Source organism: Peromyscus leucopus, chromosome 2 (assembly GCF_004664715.2).
Source record: "Peromyscus leucopus breed LL Stock chromosome 2, UCI_PerLeu_2.1, whole genome shotgun sequence".
Lineage (NCBI taxonomy): Eukaryota > Metazoa > Chordata > Mammalia > Rodentia > Cricetidae > Peromyscus > Peromyscus leucopus.
The window spans coordinates 149,107,258-149,124,080 of NC_051064.1; the positions used below are offsets into that span (position 1 = coordinate 149,107,258).

Here is a 16,823-nt window from a genome sequence, read left to right on the forward strand (position 1 = left end):
CCTTCACGAAAGCAGAGCCTGTAATCAGTCACCAAAGTGTTAAACAGGTCCATCAGGTTAAGCTGCCATGTAAACATGGAATTTTAATGATGTGAAACAAAAGAAGTATTTTCCAGCGCAACCTCAGAAGCATGCTCGGGCACGGAATGCCTGCAACTCAGCTAAGGCACAGTACATGCAGAGGCGCATCACGAGCCACTTCAAGTCTTGTTGCAGAGTAGGAGAAAGTTTGCCTTGGCAGGTAAATGAATGAAGGAGCAATCATCAAATACCATCTGCTATTTTAAAACGCGTTATTTGTGTCTCAAGTGCACATGTGCCTCCTGTTGCTATTTGGACAGGGAATGAGAAGCCGTCTCTCGTTCCATTTACAGCCCTTGGCTGCAGTGGCACCAGGAGCTGACAAAGCAGGAGGAGGCATGGCTCGAACTATTTCTGTAAAGAACTGTAATTGCTGCTTAGGAAGTCTCCTGAATGTTTCAGGAAGCTTGGAAAGATGGGGAAAGTGAAATCACTTCATTCCTTCCCAGAATAAATGGGGCCACTGGAGTCCATTAAGCAGCTCCTCCCTGGCAAGCTGTGGAAGACGTCTGAGTGCAGAGGGCAGGGTAAGGGCCAGTCCGAGATAAGGCACACGCTGTACCACTCCGATTTTCCAAAGCAACTGCTAAATTTAGCCTTAGGAAAAAACTGCCATACTCCACTTTTTAAAAGCCCTCCAACTCTGCAGACCAGAACGCTAGAACGGGAGGTCAGGGTGCTTCCTCCATTTGCAGTGGTTTGGGACTCCAATTTCTCCTCCTCGTCTTTGTTCCACACAATTCTGAGTGAGAGTCTCAGGAATGCCCAAAACTCTTCTGGGAGACTGCTGAACAAAAACAACTGGTCAACAGCAGTGAGAGCAAGGCCAACTTCAGTCCTCTCCTACTCGCAGTTGTCCACTGAGAGCCCGAGGTGTGAAGAACAGCAAGCTTACTCGTCAGGGACCCCAGGGTTCTGAGGGATGCCCGAGAGCTCAGCCGTCACTGCAGGAGCATTAGGCAGGAGAGAGCCCAACTTACTGCAGGAGCTGACCTTGATGTCAATAAAGCACAATTCACCTGGGACTCAAGGCAGCAAAACAGCAGCCAGGAAGAGCCAAAGAGAGCAGGACTCCGACCGAGGACCAGAGGGTCAGTGCCCACTCTCATAGAGCCCCTTCACATACACTAACTTTCCAAAAGACCAGCCCCAACAGTCCCGGAGCACTGAAATACAATACACAACGAAACCCACCATTCTGGACAATTAATGTATGCGAGTAAAAAAGAAACACGATAAACAGGAAAGGAGACATCAGACAGACATGGGGGAAGCAGATTACACTGAAGCCTGAGGAGGTTTCGTAAGACAGAGTGCTAGCCTTTGACTCGGGGGACAGACAGAAGACACAGGAAAGCTAACCGGTTTGCAGGAAGGGAACACAGAGCAAACCCCCTAACGCCTAAGGATTGAGAAGGACAAAGCACGAAGCAGGCAGAACTGTCAGGAGTGGACATGGCAATCAAGTGGAGGCAGGTTGGTTGTTCCATGGTTATAAGTGTCATCAAAAGCCATTTAAAATTCTTTGGGAGTCCCCAAAAAGCTGCCAGTTATGTCCAGCTCCGCCACAGCCTTGCAGCATACAGGGCACGTAACAGAAATCTGCACCAAGCTGAGTGTGGTGGGGCACACCTTTAATCCCAGCACTCAGGAGGCAGAATCAGGTGGATCTCTGTGAGTTCAAGGCCAGTCTGGTCTACATGCTGAGTTCTACGATGGTCAGGGCTATGTAGAAAGACTCTGTCTCAAAATAAATAAATAAATAAATAAAAGAAAAGAAAGAAAGAAAGAAATATGCACTGAGAGATATCTGGCAAATAAATGATTTCATCCATCTGAAAGGTAAGATGTAAACTTCAATAACAAGCTATTGTCATTTCTATGATTTGTTTTCCTAAGAAGTCACTAAAGGCAAGTTCTTGCTTTGTTTACTTTGGTTTTGCTTTGAATGAGACAGGGTGACATGTAACTCAAACTCACTACGTAGCTAAGACTGACTGTCAACTCCTTCCTCCACCTGCAAATGCTGGAGAGTTACAGGCATGTGCCACCACACATGCCCTGGCCACTTCCCATCCTTCATTTGGGAGGGCATCTTTTATCTATCCTAGCAAAGAAATACCAAAGACCAGGCCTCCGAAACAAACAAAACACCTCACTGAGATGAAAGCATGTAATAACTTCCACTGAGGCCACTTCCACCTTAAAAGCAGTGCTCCGCAAGATTGGGAAGCAGGCCATAGGAAGCAGAGTGAAGACTCAGTGGCAAAGAAAGGATGGTTTCGTGCCTCTGGGAAGAGCAGGCAGATAAACCTGGCAGCTTCCAGTTAGGATGTCCATCCACAGGGACGCTTGGCTTCCAGTTACGATGTCCATCCACAGGGACGCTCAGCTTCCAGTTACGATGTCCATCCACAGGGATGCTTGGCTTCCAGTTAGGATGTCCATCCACAGGGACGCTTGGCTTCTAGTTATGATGTCCATCCACACGCTCAGCCCATTAGATTCCATCCACAGGGAGCTCGGCTTCCAGTTAGATGTCCATCCACAGGACCTTGCTTCTAGTTATGATGTCCATCCACAGGACGCTCGCTTCCAGTTACATGTCATCCATGCTTTTTTTATGTCCATCCACAGGGACACTTGGCTTCCAGTTAGGATGTCCACCCAGCAGGAAGTCTTAGTCCCAAGTTCCTGCTGATTTCCAGTATCTGCTAAACCACCCATTCTACACACTCGATGGAAGAATTCCCCTTCTGGTTCCCGACTCACTCTACCATGTGTTGTCAGAGGCCCGCAGTTGGCAAGGCTTGGCTCTCGGCTGATTGGGGGACATCACCTGCACAGACACACTCTGTTGACTTGCTAACTTGTGAGGATGTTTAAGTCCAAGATGATTCAAAAGCATTTTATTTGTTTATTTTTGAGACAGGGTCTCATTATGTAGCTGAGGCTGGCCTGAAGCTCCTCTGTAGACCAGGCAGGCTTTGAACTCACAGAGATCCCCTACCTTTGCCTCACAAGAGCGTAGTGTACACCACCACGCCCAGCCTAACATTTTATTTTTTAAAAGAATGGCATACTTCTACTTCACAACTTGAACATTTAATAACCACATTTTTCACAATGCTATAAACTCTAAGATAAATATAGACAAACTCCCTCTTAGATATTTATCTTAATCAACGGAAACACATATGTTTAAAAAAAAAACAGCCATAAAACTTAAAATAGTGGACATACTGCAGGTAAGTCTCAATACATAAAATTATTTAAAGATGATATTTTATAATCTTTCTGATAAAAGAATAAGCATTTTGTTAAATTCAACAGAGTTCTTGAAACATTTTATCTGTGAAGGGAACAAGTAGTTTTAGGAAGTGCTTAGCCCTCAGAATCTTTCCTTAAGAGAACTGTTTGGTCCTGGGCTGCATCTACTGCATCCAAACCAGGACAGTCCACGTCTGAGCAGTGCCCATTCCATGGGGCAAGTGTGGGAGGAAACTGAGCACTTCATGTCCCCAGCGCTCGCCTCCAGGCCAGGTCTGCACAAGCGCTCCACTGAGGCCTGACTAGAAGAGAGAAACCAGCTGGTGTTTTTCACTAGCGATACAAAACTTGACTTCAATCAAGTGCGGGGCAGTCGTGCCCTGTTATCTTCATAAAAGCCCTAAAGTGGACTTCCTGAACCATTCCACTCAGAGCAGGGTTCTAAAGGTGTGGGGGACAGTCCAACTATGGAACAAAAGGCCAATAACCAACTCCGGCAGCCATGGAAGCCAGCCCCTGACACACGGCTCCTCCTCCCCACTCACTTCCCTGGCTTTCCCTCTCTGCCCCAGTCGATTTCCCCAGAGTCAATTCAGTCTGTTCCTTACCCTTGCTTAGCTGGTAGCAATCCTGGATGCTACATCTGTTTGAGGTGGCTGATGAAAATACATATGACTAATGGCAAATGAGATGAGGCCAAGTCAAGAATTGGAAAAGAAAAATGCTCAGCTCAAGCAGCTATACAGAAAATAGCACAAACACTCCAAAGGAGTTAAAAGGGAGTCCTTGATTTCACTCACTTAGCAAAGCAGATAAAAAAGAAGCCGCCGATTTCAGGATCGCACGGCCTGCCGCTTGCCTGGATGCACGGCTTTTCTTCATTTCTAGAAGGAGGGCTGGAGGGACAGCTCAGCAGTTAACAGAGCTACTGCTCATTCAGGACACAAGTTAGGCTCCCAGCATCCACACTGGGCAGCTCACAAATGCTTGCGACTCTAGCTCCCTGGGATCCCTCTTCTGGCCTCTGTAGGCAGTGCACTCACATGCACAAACCTACACACAGATAAACACAAAACACAGAAGCACGCAGGCATGAAATCTAAAAGAAACTTTTTCCATAGGTCCTAATAAGAATACTCTGGAGCTGGGCGGTGGTGGCACACGCCTTTAATCCCAGCACTCAAGAGGCAGAGCCAGGCAGATCTCTGAGAGTTTGAGGCCAGCCTGGTCTACAGAGCGAGATCCAGCTTCCTTGAAATAAAAACAGTGCTGGGTTTCAATAAGTCCACAAAAAAGTCCAATGTGATCTGACTTCTCAACTGTCTGAAGAAATGGCTTAGGCCAATGACAAATTAACCAGGACTGCACAATCAACCAACCAAAAAAACAAAACAAACAAAAAACCCAAACAAACAACAACAAAAAAAAAACTGCAAAACATGTAACGTTTTAAGTAGGTTTATGCTGCCTTCATAGCTATCCTGGACTGCATGTGGCCCACAGGCTGGACACCCATGGTATATTCTGCCATGTGAGGTGGCCATCACCAATACACTGCCCTTGATTTAGGCCAAAACCACAGGTCAAAGTGCATCTCCTTTTTAAAAATACTTTATCCAGTCTGGGTGTTGTTATCGACAACAGGAAGTGATTCTCAAATGCTGAGGGGGGATAGCTGGGCTCCGTATCTCTCCCCTATACCCCATCTTCCATATCTCAGGAGACTCCCTCAGTCACTACAGTTCCCCTCCAGACACACAAGGACCTCCTCAAACCCCCATCCTCTTTTCTCTCTCATGGGTTTGACTCTTAACATCGGTCAGAAATACCTGTCTCAAGCCCTTTGCTCCATCTGCATTAAAAAAACAAAACAAGACTGCAACTGTAACACAAGAGTAACATTATACTTATGTCATCCAGAAATCTAAATGACTCCTTGGCCTTACTTTAAGCTGTTGAGGGCACTGGCCAGGGAGGTGGTCCTGTGAGTCAAGGGCTTGTCACCAAGGCTGACAGCCTGAGTTCAATCCCCATGACCCACATGACGGAAGGAGAGAACCGACTCCACAGGATGTCCTCTGGCTCCATGTCTACCCCATGGCACGTACATCCGCACATAAATACAAATAACATAGTAAAAACACGGTATTAAGAATACTAGGCACTTCATTTTCAGAGCATCTGAGTTCTGTATGAGTTAAGAATCCTCACCAAAAATGTCCCCTTTTACTAAAATTATTTTCTATGTAAATTTTTGCTCAAGCATTATTATTTTATGTATGTGAGGCTCACTCACTATTCCCTGGTTTGGGGGACACAGTAAGTGTATGTTACATGTTGATATATTATGTAAATTATACAGCTCAGTGCTTTATAGCACATTTTTCCCTGAAAATGCACACTGAAAGGGTTATGTTCTCAAGCCAGCCCAGGGGTCTAGCACTGTGGAAAGTAGGGAGTATTACTGACAGGCTTATAAGCTTTTTTTTTTTTTTAATGTCCCCCATAGTAACAGGCTCTTAACTACTTGTTTCCCAGTTGGCGGCCCTCTGGGGGCTTTAGCTGGCACGGCCTCGCTGGAGGAAGCACAGGAATGGGGGGTCACTTTTAGTTCAGTCTCTGCTCCATGCTGGCATGTGGAGACCTGAGCACTCGGCTTTCTGCAGGGCTGACACTCCCCCGCCCCCCCCCCCGCCCCACCCGCTGCCATTATGGACTTTATCCCCCTGAAACCCTAAGCCCAAATGAACTCCTTCCTCTCTAGGATACCTTGGACATGCTGTTTTATCACAGCTTGTACATTTCTAGAGTTATGAGTTCTTCCTATTGTTTTATATTAGTAACTAAAACACCTTTCACACATTCTAAAGCCAAGGGCATTGATTCTGGCTAGAGTAGAATCAATGGCTTCTTTCACAAGCAAAGACAACAGGATACTTAAATACAATCTTCGTTGGGAAGTCCAAACCACAAGTGTGTAATGTTAAGAAACTGAATCGTATTTTCTGAAAATGGTCCTAAGGACCATTTGTCAGCAACTACTGAGGAGTCACTGAGTAGCACTGGGTTCTAGTGTCTCCTCATTTAAAAAACGGGACAAGAGTAAGAACACAGGATGCTGAGTCTCTGTAGTTTCAGAGTGATGATCTAGTGTTGTGATCGAAAAGTTTCAGTTCCCACACAGTGTGCCCACCTGGCCTCCCTTCCTCGGACCACAGTTCTGTGGGGCACACAATGTCTGTGACCCTTCCTTCCCCAAAGTCACACATTCAAATAGCGTGGTATTAGGAGACAGGGCCTCTGGTGAGTAGCTGGCTCACGGTGGAGTTCTTCTTTTTTTAAAAAAATATTTTTTAAAGATTTATTTATTTATTAAGTACACAGAAGAGGGCGCCAGATCTCATTACAGATGGTTGTGAGCCACCATGTGGGTGCTGGGAAGTGAACTCAGCACCTCTGGAAGAGCAGTAGGTGCTCTTAACCTCTGAGCCATATCTCCAGCCCATGGTGGAGTTCTTATAAACAGACTGCTGCCCTTTAAAGGGATCCCAGAGAACCATCTTGTTCTTCTATAAGGCTGGCGACCACGGAGAAAACAACCACGGAGGTGGGCCCCCTTATCTGGGACTTCAGTCTCCAGAACTGTGGAAATGACTGCTGTGTCTACACTGCCTGCTGAGGACAAGATGTCACAGCGGCCCAGACTAAGAACTATTCTTGCCCTAGACTCAAGGTGGTGCTGGCACCAAATCTTGACTCCAGGGGTGAGTAGACAGTCCAGTCTCGCCAATGTGGGTGCTACCCCCTCCTCATTTAAGAGGCTAGACACTTGACTCCAGCTGGGCCAGAATCCAAAAAGTGGCTCATTTGGGCCAATGAGAGACATTTTCAGGAACTTCTGGGAAGGAAGAGCTGCCTTAGCAGACAAGTTTGCTGAACTGTCAGGTGTAAGGCTGAAGCTTTGAGCAGGCCACTTCAAGAACACCTGCCTGAGAATAAAGGGCCAAGAGAGGAAGGCAGATTCCTTACGACATCAACTGAGTAACCAGACCCACAGTACCTGAGGAAAATGCCAAATCTGGACTTAATATGAGTCAATGGACTCCCTTTACACCAATCTGATTCAAGGGCGATCTTTGTCATTGGCAGCTAAAAGAAAGGTGTGTGATGGGGTAGGTAGGATGGCTCAGTGGGTAAAGGTGTTGTCCCTGCAAATCTGGTGATGATTTCAATCCCTAGAAAGCACAGGAAGACGGGAGGAGAGAACCGACTCCCCCGTGTTGTCCTTGGCCTCTCCACCTGTGTCGTAGCACGTGCACACACTCATACACAACAACAGACTCACCTACACTGCTCCTTCTTTTAACCTTTAAAGGAAGGGCTGAAGTAATGGCTAATCAATTAAGAGCACTGGCTGTTCTTCCAGAGGACCCAGATTCAATTCCCAGCACCTACGTGGAACCTCATAACCGGTTAGAATTCCAGTCCTAGGGATCTTCTAGCTTTAGGAAAGCTTGGGCACCAGGCAAGCACAGGGTCCACATATATGCATGCAGGCAAAACATTTATACACATAAAGTTTACTTTTGTTTTAATTTAAAAAGGAAAGGTTTGAGGTCACTCTATAAAAATGTTGATCATTTTGCAAAATACAAAAAAAATTCTATTTTTCATGTTTAAGTAAAAATATTCTTTATCACTAACTATATATTGGTATTACCCTAATGTTGCTAGATTTTTCTCTAGAAAACTGGGTAAATTATGGCAGAAACAAGCTGTCATGCTTATGTGGAGCCCAACATAATGCTCATTACCCACAGAAATCAGAAAGATGGCAGACTGCTCCGGCCTAGCTGGGGACCATCTGTTGTAGAATTTATGTCTCTAAGAATCTTAACTCTTCGAGCCTTGGGTTGCTGCCGGATGCGGCAGCAGAAAGACACATCCCACAGAGCAGAATCACAGTAATACCAGAATTGAAAGACAGTCTAGGAATGACTGATTCCATGGCTTTTGACTTTTTCTGACTGTGGCCTACAGCAACAGAACCTGCTGAGCAGACAAGCAGGCAGACACAGACACCGACATAGGCACACACACCCCTGAACAAAAGACTCCCAAATCCACACTTATTATGTGCAACACACTTTGATTTTAAAAACTGGCGGTGCTGACCCACTACCTCAACTTTCTGAACCACTTTCAGCTTTGGGGGAGAGACAGATTAGGGACTGTGATTCAGGGACATAAGACAATGTCCCTATTAGTTTAGCTAGTGGTAAAGTGGAGACACTGCCCTAATACCCATCTTATTGTTGATATGACATGAAACAGCCGTCACCTATATACAATACTCAACCGCAAGCTCCCTTGCCAACCCTAAGAAACCCAGGAAGATGATCCACATGTGACCCACACTACCTTATACGGGTACAGTGTCCAGCGTTTTCAGGGCCACTTCAAGACCATGTAAGAAGGAACTCACACCTACCAGAGACCTTGAACCGACCTCAATGGGAGATCATGTGACATTTGCGTCTAGACAGCCAAGAGACAAGACCAAACCCAGTGCACGAATAGGAGCAGGTTGGTATTAAAGAGTATTCTCACTTAGATTCTGGCACTGCTTAGCGAGGAGCATGAGGCTGAATGATGTCTTTATTAATATGTATCAAGTTCTAACTCCTAGATTGTATCATGCCAGGTACAGTCGTGGAAGGAAGGGATAGCTCACATGCCACCCCACACACACCCTTAACAGCCACTCAACCAATCCAGATGATGGTAAGGGCTGCATCAATGAGGTGAGTCCCTAGTCAAGCTTGGAGAACAGCAGACAGATTTTAACATGGAGTGTTGATGTGTGGAAGCCTATGGGTCTGACTGCAAAACTGGATCCCTATTCAGGAGCCAATGCAAAGACCCAGATGGTACTAATGGTTAATAGGAGACAGGTGGAAAAAATGAACAGAGGACATGGTTGATCCTGGAAGTTAGCCTGTATTAATTTAAATAATGGAAAGTCTTATTTATATACTGTTGCTTCCCACATTACAAAATGTAAGTTTATCAGTGGTTTAACTGCTATAAATATCTGCTCTTTCTATGTTTACTTTCTGGAACTTAGTACTTATCAGTTAACAATTTACTTGAAACATTGTATCCAGCAGGTGCTTCAGAAGGTATAGGCCCATCTCTCCACATGGATAATAATGCAAAATTCAACAAATAAAAGGTACCACGATAGTTCTAAAATTTTGGTTAGTCCATAAAGAGAACTTTCCTAAAATGAAACATCAGGAAAGATCACACAATTGGTTCCTTCGGCCCTGCAGGTTTTTTTGTTTTTTAGGGTTTTTTTTTTTTTTTTTTTTGATAAGCTATGATGTCACTGTTTTAAGGAGTTACTTGCCACACTGCTTGGATAGTAGGAAATGACTTTCCAGATGACAAAAACATATGCTTGTCTGCCTACTATATGGTAACCCAGATGTAAGCACGTCAGAGAACAGCGAAGAGTCATCTGGCTTCTGGGCTTTGCTCAGGAAGAGGGTAAACCTATTCACACAGATCTCTGCAGGTCTGAGCACCAAGACCACACTCAGATGTGTTACTCAGCAGGCTAATAAGCACTTCCTAAACGTCAAATGTGGCTGATATTAACATGTGATCATCAATGTAACACTATGTATCATCTGGATTTCTCCCACCATCATTTAAAATTACTTGATGGTTGTCTGACCTCTCATGAAATAGCTATTTAAAAAGGGTAAGTAAGATAAAATCACCCACACGTGGCTTTGATCTACAATTGTCGGACAGCCTAAAGTGAAGGTTAGGGCCAACCTCAGGAAGTGTGTGAAATTTCATGGTGTTGTTTACTAATTTCAATAGGTTTCCTGTTGCCCTCTCCTGTACCTTCCCTTCCCTTTGTCTAATCCTCTTTTATTTCATCTATTTTTATCTTGATTCATGTGTAATCTATATCTCAGCAGCCTCCCTTAAGCACCCCCACTCCACCCCTGGTTGGAAGGTGAGCTACACACAAATAAACCACATCACACATGGCTGCCAGAGGCTTTTTGGCAAAGGAACGCGTAACTGAAATGAGTTCCCAAATATCAGGCTCAGGCACCGTGACGGGATGCTCCGCTGATGTTTAATAACGAAGACCTGGCACCAGGCTGAGAGCTTCCTTCTTTTGAAAATATTGATGGGACACAAACATTAAATTGCTTTAAACTTTAGAGAGCAAAGCCCTTTAAATATGAGAAGACACAAGAGCATAAAGTGAACAGTGGGGAGCAGAGGAAGGCAGGTGTACTTGGTTGGGAAAAAATGAAAGACTTCCAGAAAACCATGCAGGACTGTGCTAAGCTTAACAAAATGGTCTCCACTTATTTTTACTGGACAACACAGAGAGTTGTGCTTTGTACGAATGTATTCAATTTCTTTAGATTTTTTTTTTAAAGGCAGGCCACACACACAGTACTGTAACTTCGAAGATGATGAGAAAGAGTGACACACCCAGAGTCATTATGACGGATTCCCAAAGGAAACTCTAGATCCCCCAATTTACATGTCCCACACTGCCAGGGGACAGCCACTCCAGAGCTCAGCCTGGAATCCTAGCTGTCAGTAAGAGCTTCACGCCTTCTGCTGCGGATACTTTCTCTGTCAACTGATTCTTCAGCTTGATTTGCTCGTGTGAAATAAAGAATTCTCAGTCCACCTGTTATCCACGAATTCTGTAACAGTCCAAGCACATTACACTGCAGCAGGGACAGCTCGGCCCTGAGTAGAAAGCTGAAGGAAAGCCGGAAACGCCATGCCTGTGATTCAAAACCCTTAAAACATGCAACGCTGGAAACTCTTTCCCTACATGACCCATGTCCACTTGGATTGTCCAGATGGAATTCAGGAGACACACGGAGGTTCCCAAACAATTCATGACGCTCCATTGCCTTTTCTCACTACCAAGCTAAATGGACCCTGTAACTAAACACTATTTTCTAGAACATTAAAGATTATCACTCCCTAAATCCAATACCAAGAAAAAAGTCCCACAAGCTAATTTGTTACCTAGTGATTCTGGTTTTCAAATAACAAATGATTTAGCTATAAACACACATCAGGAAAAGCACTATGTGCTGCTTCATGTTTTTGTTTACTGGATTTCTAAGCAATAGTTTCTGTGCACAGATTCTGGAGGGAGACTGTGCAGTCACTGTTTGTCCATTTTACCACAAAACTGGTTGGGAGCACAGTTATAAACTGAGTTTGGCTCCCTGAGAGGAGAAACAGCCAATCCAGCCAAGGTAAGCGTTACTCTGGAGATACGAGAACCTTCTTAGTTGTTTACTGGGTCCACTTTCCTCTTTAGCTACCTCGGGTTCGCCAAAAGAAATCAGATCAAGCATTGCTGGACCAAGTAGGAAGGTGAGACAAGAAGACAATGACAAGACTCGGAAATGTGTTCTGATTGTTCAACCGTAGCCTATGGGTTCCGACAATGGTAAGGGCCACCTCTAACGCTGTGCAAATCACGGAGAAATCAAAAGAGCAAGAGGGGCACCCGGGGGTGGCTGTGAAGAAGAACGCCCCCCCACCCCCCCGAAACACCCTGCTTCTGGGCTGCAGGTAAGCCAAGCTCGCAGTAAGTTCTTCCACACCTTCCCTCTCAACTTTCCTTGGACGCATGGAAAACAAAGCGGCCTTCGCGCGCGGGGGAACCGGGCGAGCGAGGGACGCGGGCCCGCGGAGAGACGGGGAGCTGAGCGCAGCAGCGGAGCAGGAGCGCGCCCCCCGCCCGCGCGCCCCCGCCGCGCCGCACATAAACACGCGCGCTCCAGAAACGCGCGCCAACGCCCGGCCCCGCGCGCTCCCCAGCTCACGTAAACACACTCCCTCTCCCACGAGCCCGCGTGTCTCACACCTGCTCTGCGCACGCTCCCCCAAACACACGCCCTCCTGTAAACACGGGCCTCGCACCCATGACCGCTCCAGACACACGGCCCGGCTCCCGAGGCTCACTCCGCCATCCACACACGCTTCCCCACTCGCTCCCAAAGCACGCGCGTCTCACACGCAGTCCTCAAACGTACTTGCTCAGGCGACCGCACTTCCCCCATTCGCTCCAGAAACACGCCCCCACAACACCAGGTCCCCGTGCACACTTCAGGCTTCGCTCGCGACGTAAACACGCGCGCACTCACTGCCGCGCCTGTAAAGACCCGAATGTCCTCGCTCCCCACGCGCTCTAGAATCACGCGTGCTGCACCTTGCTCAGCCGACGCTCTTCTTCCTCACTCTCGCTCGCGCCCCCGCGAGCACGCGTGCTGCCCCCACGCCCGCCCGCCCGCGCACCAGCCTCCACCCTCGCCCCTCCGCCACGCGCACACTCACTGGGACGAGGGAGCACAGTCACCCTTGGTCCGCCCGGCGCCCAGCCGCCCGTCCCCGGCTCTCCGCCCCGCCCGGCCCCGCCCGAGTCGCTCCACTCCACTCGCCGCCGCTGGAACGACGCGCTGGGCTCTGGGTCCCGCGGTCTCCCCGCCACAGCCTGAGTGCGCTGCCACGGCCAATGGAGGGGCGCGGCGGTGAGCTCACCGGACTCGGCTCCGCCTCCAGCGCCACGAGGGCCAATCGAAGTGCGCTACGTCACCCGGAGCCGGGCAGAAGCAGGTGTGGGGCGCGGAGCGGCTCGGCGCGCGGACTGCGCCGGAACTGCGCCCAGCCTGGCGGCGTCGCGCTGGACGGCGTCGGGCCGGGCCTGGAGGGCGTCGCGCGCGCGTGGGGCTGCGTGGGGCCCGAGCCGCCGCCCTGCCCATCACGGCGGCTCCCTCCGCCTCCCGACTGGATGCACCTCGCAAGCAGGGCGTCTCCCAGCTGGACGGGCCGCCGCGGCTGCACGGTCCCCGCAGCTTCTAGCCGCGCAGTGCCGTCGGGTGGGCCCGGGAGCCCGCTCCCAGGGGCCCTACAGCCCCGGTGTCTGCAGTGCAGCGAGCTGGGGGAGGGGGCTCTGCGCTGGCCTAGGTGGGACCCGAGGACCGAAGGGCTGTGACTATGACTTTGCACCCTCTGGGAGTTCAAGGCTCTTCCCATTTCTGTGCTCAGAGCTCGAACTCCTTAGCTTAGAGTCAAGGGGCCGCCCGCCACCTACTCAGATATAGTCCCCCCCCACCGACTGTAGCGTTGTGATCACCCACTTGGATATTTTGCCAAAATATATTCTCTTGCCTCCTGCTGTAAAGCTAAACACAACTCCGAAGGCTCTTTGTCTCCACACAGCCTTCTTAGACATCCCAGGGGAACGCCATGGGCCCTTAATTCTCTCAGACATTTTTATCTTGTCATTATTCACGAAACCACTCAACCATCCAAGACCTTGCATATAGAAAGTATGACTCCACATGCATCTGAAGGGCCATCTTTTGTTTGTTTTTCCTTTATATTGTCTGTTGACTATAAAAACGACATTATAGCTTTCCTGCCATCTGGGTTAAAAATCTCTACAGATGAAGGTAGGAGCCTCTTGACCCTACCCAATCACACTATGAAAATGACACACTTTTGCCTAGCTCCCAAGTTCAATCAACCAACGGTGAATCTATGGCTAGAATCCAAGTGAAGGACAGCCTGTGTCACACTTCTAATGCACAAAAAGCAAGTAGGTGGCTGACAGTCTCTTGAGGATCTGGCCACAGACAACGTTTGCAAGTCCTGTTTGGAAGCCTGCTTTGGCAGTCAGGTCTCCACAACATCGTCATACTCCCACGAGGTCCTGCAGAGTCCACCAGCCTCTACCCTGGTCCCACACAGGAGCTCCACAACCTCCCAACTCCCTTTCATGTGCTAGGAGAACTTCTGTCGATCCCTAAGGCTTGGCTCAAACCTCACCACACTTTTCCTGCCCCTGTGGGCAGAACCATGCAGAACTGCAGCACACTGCTCTGTCTAAGGGACAGTGATGGGCAGTAGTTCAGGACACTTTAACTTTGGACACAAACTTCCCAAATTCAGAGCCAGAAGCTGTCACTTGTCACCTGTGCTTGTCGTTGCTTGTACTGCCGTGAAGTGTGATGTAGACATAGACGCGTGGCTGTTGTTACTTTCTGAACTATATCAGGGTACCTTGAGTGTTCTGAGCAGTAGCTAGAAGTTTAGAGGCTGAGAGTTCTGAATTCAAGTAATGTTCTGTTGTTGGCCTGAGCAGTTTTGGTTCGCACGTATAACCCGTGTGCTATTCCATGTGCACACTGTACAGTCAAGATCTTAAAGGTAGCCCTGATATCTCTGTGAACAACCACGGTGTAGCTGGGCACACTGTGTCTGCAGCTAATTGTTAGATTACTTTGGATTGACTATGAGCAACACCCAAACTGGTGAATGAGACAAACATGAGGACCCACACCTGCCCTATGCTCCAACATGTCAGGGAACACATGATGATGAGCATCCATGCACCAAGACTAAGAACAGGGATTCCCCAGGCTGTTTCTTTTCTCCTCTCCTCTTCTCTCCTCTCCTCTCCTCCTCCTCCTCTTCTTCTTCTCTCTCTCTCTCTCTCTCTCTCTCTCTCTCTCTCTCTCTCTCTCTCTCTCTCAAGCTCTTTTTCTTATTTTGGCTTGCTTTTGTTTTAAGGGAAGGGGCAGAGTTCAGCCCTGGGTATCCCAGGTGTCTGAGGAGAGCCCTCAGGGAGTGCATGACTGGCCCTTGCTTCTCTTTCCAGCAACCTCATGTCCACATGGCGTGGGAAGCGAGTGGGATCAACGGCTGCCGCTGCGGTCTCCAGGCGGGAGCGTCCGTCCAGGCAGCCTGCAGTGATGGCTGTGCAGCAGGGATGTCCTCTCACTACTCTGATGGCATCGTCTCTAGGAAGCAGTCCCTGCCACGCTGAGTCCCCATAGCACCAGAGAACAAGAATCCCCCTTGGCCAGGGCACAGGGAGTCAGGTGGAGCTGGGGTGAGCCGAACGCTGCTGCAGCTAACTCAGAACTCTGACAGTGTGCTCCAAACAGATGCCCACAGGTGGTTGGATGCTCCTTGTGGGTATCTGTGTTCTCTTCTAAGTTAGAAAATGAAAGGGTAAGGCATGCATGTGACTCCAGCAAATTATTTACACTGGGGTTTTCTGGGGCTTTCACTGAACCTGGGTTGTTTTCTGAAATGGAGAAAAAGAAAGCTTTCATGAGTTTGTTGTGAGTCTACTTGGCAGGCTCCAGACCAAGCGCAGCTTTTGTCCCTGAGGCAGGTACAGTCTGCTGTTATCTTAGCCCCACCTCTGCTCACTGGGGACCCCGAGTGCTGATGGGGAAGAAGAGAGTTACAGTTTATTGGGTGTGTGTTATCTGTTACTGTTGTGCTGGGCACAACTCCATTACTGTTCATTCTCCGCAAGTAGGACGGAATAAGACCAAGGCTTCAAGAAGGCAGGTAACTTGCTCCAGACTAGGCAGCTGGCCAGCAGCAGACCTGGATTTCAGCCTCTGAAACTGCACCCATTTAGTCCTGTTCCGGGCACTCAAAAGGGAGCAGTCTGGAAGTTACCACACAAGGAGTAAGTTTCTTTACACCAGTTAAAGTTTCAGGCGCATAACAGAAAGGCCAAAGCAGCCAAAGATTCCATTCGGTACACTTCGGGAAAATAAATGATCGTTCACATTTCTGGTTGATGTACTTAGGGATGCTTGCACTGGCTGGAACCCTTTGAAGTTAGATGTGACCATGTGATTTTTCTTTGGCCAATGAAAGGTAGAATGACGTGTATCATTACAGACAGGAATTTGAAGAGCCAGTGATGTGCCCACCACACCCATTTCCCCAGCCCTGATGATTGGGAAAGCTTGTTTATATAAAGTGGTGGCCTCTCTCTGCCTAGTTCCTTGAAGGTGTGTTGCAGGCAGAGCTCTCCCTCCCAGTAACAGGCACCACACTGGAAGTATGGCTGACAAACCGCTGACATTGAACACGGAACTGTTTGTTACCACAGCATAGCCAAACTTCTCCTATGTGAAAACAATCAAGTATGCTTCTGGATAGATCAACTTCCAATAATTGAAAACACAAACAGGAACAAAGTGAATATTTCAACCCGAGGACGAGGTTGGAGAGTTGGCTTAGCAGTTAAGAGCACTTGCTGCTCTTTGATTCCCAGCACCCACATGGTGGCTCACAATGGCCTGTAATTCAGTTCTATGGGACCTCTCTGGAACCATCTTCTGGCCTTCTCAAACTCCAGTAGACACTTGCATGTACACATAAAGTAAAATCTTTTAAAAATTTAAACATAAGTAAGTGCAATATTCATGTTCTGTCTTTAAAAAACAGCAGGAGTGATAAGGTAATATAATAGATAAAGAGTCTTTCCAACAAATGGGCTGGAAAACTGGATGTCCCCATGCAAAAGAATGAAAAGGGACCCTTCCTTACCTCATACAATATATAAAAATTAACTCACAGTATAACAAAAA

General features: G+C 47.9%; 1 protein-coding gene across 15 annotated transcripts in view; it reads right to left on the reverse strand.

Annotated features, from left to right (window-relative positions):
* Camta1 (calmodulin binding transcription activator 1) overlaps positions 1 to 16,823 on the reverse strand; it is an 852,116-nt gene that overhangs the window by 35,648 nt on the left and 799,645 nt on the right. Inside the window, exon 1 of one of the 15 annotated variants that reach the window (XM_037203218.1) lies at positions 12,757 to 12,860. The exons of 12 other annotated variants lie outside the window; for them this stretch is intronic. The gene's annotated coding sequence lies outside the window, so the exon portion shown is untranslated. Of the gene's footprint in view, positions 1 to 12,566; positions 12,656 to 12,756; positions 12,861 to 16,823 lie in introns of those variants that run through there. 2 more of the 15 variants (XM_037203220.1, XM_037203219.1) reach the window with 2 other exon arrangements.